Source organism: Martes martes (assembly GCF_963455335.1).
Source record: "Martes martes genome assembly, chromosome: 6".
Lineage (NCBI taxonomy): Eukaryota > Metazoa > Chordata > Mammalia > Carnivora > Mustelidae > Martes > Martes martes.
The window spans coordinates 128,508,217-128,513,884 of record NC_137893.1 but is presented as its reverse complement, the minus strand read 5'-3'; positions in this window follow the sequence as shown (position 1 = coordinate 128,513,884).

Here is a 5,668-nt window from a genome sequence, read left to right as displayed (position 1 = left end):
TCTCCACAGAGGCACGTGACAAGCCACAGACGCTCTGAGGACGAGAGGCTTTCTCCACAGGCCTCTGTGCTGCAGACGCACCGACGGCCTCCCGGTGCTGCCGGAAGGACAAGGCCTGCCCTGCTGGAGCGCTTAAGAGACCGTCCACGGCAGAAGGACAGCCCAACGGCACCCTCCTGCACTGGGCCTCTGGTGGCTGCTGCCCGGCCTCCCCCCAGGTGCAGGACACAGGCTTTTCTTCCAACCCGATGTCACCAAGAAAGGACGCGGCAACATCCCGAGTGTCTGAGAGATGGAAGGTTCTGGAAGAGGAGCAATGAGTTAAGGAGGGTGGAGGAGTTGTAGATGCCTGAAGGTGAGGCAAACATTTATGAGAACAAGTGCAGCCTCACGATCTGGGGGCCCGGATTGTCAGTGACGTGGGGACCGTGGAAGGGTGCGATGGTTTCCTGTGCATATGCGTGGGGGAGGGGGTGCGCAGAGCACTGCAAGAGGACCCTCTGCCAGCCCGTCTAATTCCCTGCCTGAGGAAGGGACACAGAGGCCCCTTCTGAGCACAGGGTCCTAGCACTGGCCCCTCCATCTCTGGGCCTCGACACACCTTTCCTGGTCTCTGTTCCTTCTCTGTTGAAAGAGCTAACAGCATAGCGCCTTACTCCAGCAAGCTCTCCAAACGGTTGTAGAGACCTATCTAGAAAGTGACAGGGCTCTGCAAATTCTGAAGTCTATATGAGTGTGAGGCCAGAGGATTCTGGTGGCAACTGTTAGTACACGTTCTCGTCGGTTCACTCTGGCGTCTTTACTTAGCTTAAGAGTTGGTAATATGGCCGCTCAACAAGCCGGGATTTCCAACCCAAGATGAATGGGAAAAATTTATCATCTTGTTTCTATGTGCTTTGGAGAGGGCCCCCATCAGGATTCGTGGGATTCAAACAGCTTTTAGAAAACATTTCGATGAGTGAGGTGTAAATGAATCATAAACATATGGATTAATTTTATAAATTGAGAGAAATAAAATTGGCAGAATATTTGGTGGTAATTCAGTAGATTCAGCTGAAAATCAACCAGCTTTGCCTTTTCCTTACATTACTGATGAGAGAGAGAAGACTTACTTTTATTTGTTTTCTAGGAACTGCCCCCCCCCTTTTTTTAAGATTTCATTTATTTGTTTGAGAGAGAGAGAAAGAAAGAGAGAGAGAGAGCACACATGAGCTGGGGGAGGAGCAGAGAGAGAGGGACAAGCAGACTCTATGCAGAGTGTAGAGCCCGATGCGGGGCTCAATTCCTTGACCCCGAGATCACAACCTGAGCTGAAATCAAGAGTTAGATGCTTAACCGACTGAGCCACCCAGGTGGCCCTCTGTTTTCTAGGGACTTCTTTTTGGAGCTTTTAGTTGTTGGGACACCCTCCTGCCCTCCTTGTGCTTGCTGGAGAACTGGAAGAAGTGGAGTTGGTGTTGGTCATGAGTTTCCTCAGCCTTGAGGAGCTGGCTCTCCCCAAGAACCATGGAGTCACAGAGCAGAGGGATCTTGTGGCTTATCACTGAATAGGTATGAAGACAGACTCTCTCAAAAGAGGGATGCCCTCAGCGCCAACTCCAAGTATGCAAATTAGAGCTCCCATGATTCTTTTGTACCACCCAATGTGGACCTTTTTAGTCAGAAACTTCTCAGTCTTGTATCTGCCATGGCCCTCACTATCTCTCGGTAACAGCAGCAGGGAACATTTCTGTAGTGAGTCCTCCATACTGGGCACCATTCCAAGCCCTCTGGGGGTGTTCACTCCTGGAAGCATCTGAACCCCACGGAGTACATCACATTACTGTCCTGGTTTATACTAATGAGGAAACTGAGGCACAGAGTGCAAAGTAACGCACCCAACTTGAAACAACTACTAAGTGGCAGGGCTGGGTTTGAAACCAGACAATGTGGCAGGAATGTAGATGGTAGAGCCACTGTGGAAAACAGTCTGGTGGTTCCTCGAAGGGTTAAACAGAGAATGACTCTATGACCCAGCCACTCCACTGCTAGGCATATATCCAAAAGAACTGAAAGCAGGTGTTCAAACAAACACTTGTATGAGAATTTTCACAGTGGCTCCACTTACAACAGCCAAACAGGAGACACGGCATCAGTGGATGAATGGATAAACAAAATACGGTATAGCCACACCATGGAGTATTATCCAGTCCTTAAAGGAATGAAATGCTGACACCTGCTACAGTGTGGATGAACCCCCAAAAGCAGGCCAAGTGAAAGAAGCCAGGCACAGCAGACCATGTACCGCATCATTTCATCCACATGAAACATCCGGAAGAGGGCAATTCATACAGACAGAAAGCAGACTGGTGGTTTCCAGAGGGCGGGGGAAGGGAATATGGGCATAAACTGCTTAATAAATTAGTAAAGGGGCCGGGAGGCTAGAAGGGGAGCCTAGAAGGAGGAGCCCTTCCGCTGAATGTCAGTTACAGGAAGAACTGACAACCACAGACTCCAACAGAAGTGTCCGTTATTACAGACCCCAGCAGAGGGGTCTCGCCAGTAAACAGTCATCAGTGACAGGCCCTCATGGGCAAATATTTACATCGCATCTCCTTTAAGAGACCCACCAACTGCGGGTCAGAAAAACTCAGCTAGTGAGAAACCATCATCACGCCAAACTCTCACTTCTCTCCAATGGACTTTTCCCAAAACGACCCCTCTCAACTCCTCCTTCTTCCCCATAAAGAAGAAGATGAATGGGAAAAATTTATCCCTCTCAACTCCTTCTCCTCTTTCATTTGTGGGACTTGCTTATGGTTGTGTCATAGCTGGCTTGTTCTGGACTATAATTCTCTGTTATTCCCAAATAAACACATTGTTTGCTGGGAAGATCACTGGCCATTTTAAGGTGAACAGTGGGTATGAGGCTTTCTTCTGGGGTGAAGGAAATGCTTTGGAACTGGGTAGGTTGTGTGGTTGCCTAACATTGAGAATGTACTAAATGCCACTGAACTGCTCACTTTAAAAATGGTTAATTTTCACCTTGTTACAAACACATACAATCTAGGGAATTTGGTTTCAGAGCCCAAGTATTAAATACCATGCCTCAGTGCTCCAGCATATTCCTCCTCTCTTCCTGTCCCACCCCCACCTCTTCCTTCTACCCCAACTTCCCCTAAGAAATGACAGGGTTTGCAAGCTATTGAGAAGGGTAATGTCTTTAATCCTCCTGCTCAAGGACGAGATGGAGTAAGCCGTGTTCCTTTCTAGCTCTGCCCTGTGACTAACAGAGGGCAAAAGCCACACATGAGGCATAACTGAGAAGCCCTGGGACAGAGGTGGTTTTTAATAAAGGCCTTTCCTGCTTAAGGAGCCATATAAAAGGCAGGCTGCAAAGCCAAGGAACTGTGGGGAATCCAGAGAGCTGCGGGAAGAGCATGGGATTGGGACGGGGGGTGGGTGTTGCAGCAGCAGCTCCTGTCCACCCTCCACCCCACCCAGCGGGCTAGGCATTGGGAAGCTGCCACAGCTCGCCCTCCAGACTCACATGGGCACAACCTTCAGGACGAGAAAATTTCCCTGGAGGAGAGAAGAGACTATATGGACAATTGTAGTTTTCAAGGTAAACACAAGTTCTCTCTTACGTACTTGATTGGGTTCTACTTGTCGGCAAAATAAATGAGAAGACCCATGACTGAGTTTGAGAGGGCAAATCTCACTAAAGGGAGTTTGAAGAAAGAGTCTGAACATTCCTTTTGGTGTTGGGATTTCACTGCATTAGGATATTGGCAAAAATGAGCTGGTTGCTGGCTGGAGCTTGAATTTTTAACAGAGATTGAGAACATTTGAGCTTCAAGGGGTTATCACTGGTCTCCTCACAGATTCCTTTAGTCTTTCCAAAAACAGCATGCTCTAGGCACTGAGCTGGACAGAGATAAGCAAGTGAGGAGAATCCCGACCCAACCAGCTCACATCCAGGGACTGGTAGTCTTCCAAGGTCCTTCTGCCACCAGAGAGGAGCCCAATGGAGAACCATTTCCCTCATGGCCGTGATGGGCCTGGTGCTTGCCGTGAGGTCAGCCATGCTGCACTCCCACCTCACATGCTCCTTCAGCAAATGATTCTTCCCTCTGGTGCTTCGTTGTGAGCATTTCTGTGGTGAACATACAAGGTGTGGGAGGCAGGAGACCTAGCTCCCAGTCAAGCCCCAGCAATGTCTATGTGGCCTCCCCAGTGAGAGGCCCGGACCGAATGGGCCTGAAGCTCCTTCAGGGTCTAACTTTCCAAGAGTTAGTGCAGAGAACAGAGGAGTTTCTAGAGTAAATGCACATGTGGAGGAAATGAGCCAGCCAGCGAGCAGCATGTGTGAGCCTGGATGGAATGAAAGAGTAGGGGGCCCCGATCTGGGGCAATTTCCAGACAGGCTGACGCGTGGACACAAGATGCATTAGTGATATTAGTGATCAAAGCAAGAGGGAAGGAAGCTGGCTTAATGGGTTGGATTATGGCTTGAAAGAGCCCACTAAGAAAGTCTTCCTGTAGAAGGTAGACCTCGAATTGTAATAGACACTCTGGACACCTTTTAGCCTCTCTTCATAAACTACCCTCCCCCAACTCCCACCCCATACTCTCCAGAACTAAGAGGTTTGCCTTTCTCATTCCCAGAATGGTAGGTCTTAGGCCCAAGGCTCCCTGGTAGGCCATTTGGAGCAGGGGCCTCCCCCCAGTTCCTATCCAGCCAACATCAGAGTTGCCTCTCACTGCTGTGGCTGCTATGGTTCTTCCCAGAGAGATTTCTGTTCCTGGGAGTCAGTCGCAAGAAACCAAACCAGATGGTTCCTCTGACAGTTACTGCCTTGGGAAAGACAACTCCAATCCAGGCCTTGATGGAGGGAGAGTCAGAGCCAGGGAAAAAGGGACTTGCTGGGTGCGGCTTAAGTAGAGTTGCTTTCAAACCTGCCTCCCCCACCTACCACCCCGGCTCCTAGTCAGCTTGCATGTTGGCAACTTGAGAGCTCCTCAGAGACACACATTTTGCCGGCAAGAAATGCTTTTTCATATCAAACACTTGTCAAGTCCTCAGGGAAGTTTCAAAGCACCCCCAGGTTTTTATTCACATCAATCCCTGTAATTTCTCCTGGTACTTCCCAATGAGGGTCTCATGCCAAGCTCCTCAGGAGGAAGGAGTTCATGCTCATGCCTCCTAGGGAGTGGGGCCAATGTTCTTGGTTTCCACATGCATGCATATAGGAAAATAATTGCTTTGGGGAAATCATCTAATAGAATCTTTTATGGAGAGGCCCAAGACAGAGACTAACCAGTGCTGTGAGTTCTCCGCTAGAGGATCTTGGGCAGTTCTTAATCTCTGATTCAGGTTCTCATTCCAAGATACAGATAATGAACTCACAGGGTTTTCTGAAGAAACTTGCATGAAAATAATACATGTTAAGGGTTTAGCCTAGTTTAGACTTAGAGTTACTGATTGGTATTATTATTTATGTAACTGAAGATTATAGAGCCTCTACTTTGGGCCACACAGAAAGACCTCAGATGAATTATTGGAGCTTCAACACCCCATCTGTAAAAATGAGTCCCTACTTGGATACATGCTACAACACAGAGGGAATTGAAGGCATCATAGTAACTGAAATAAGCCAGACACAAAAGGTCAAACATAGAACTACAC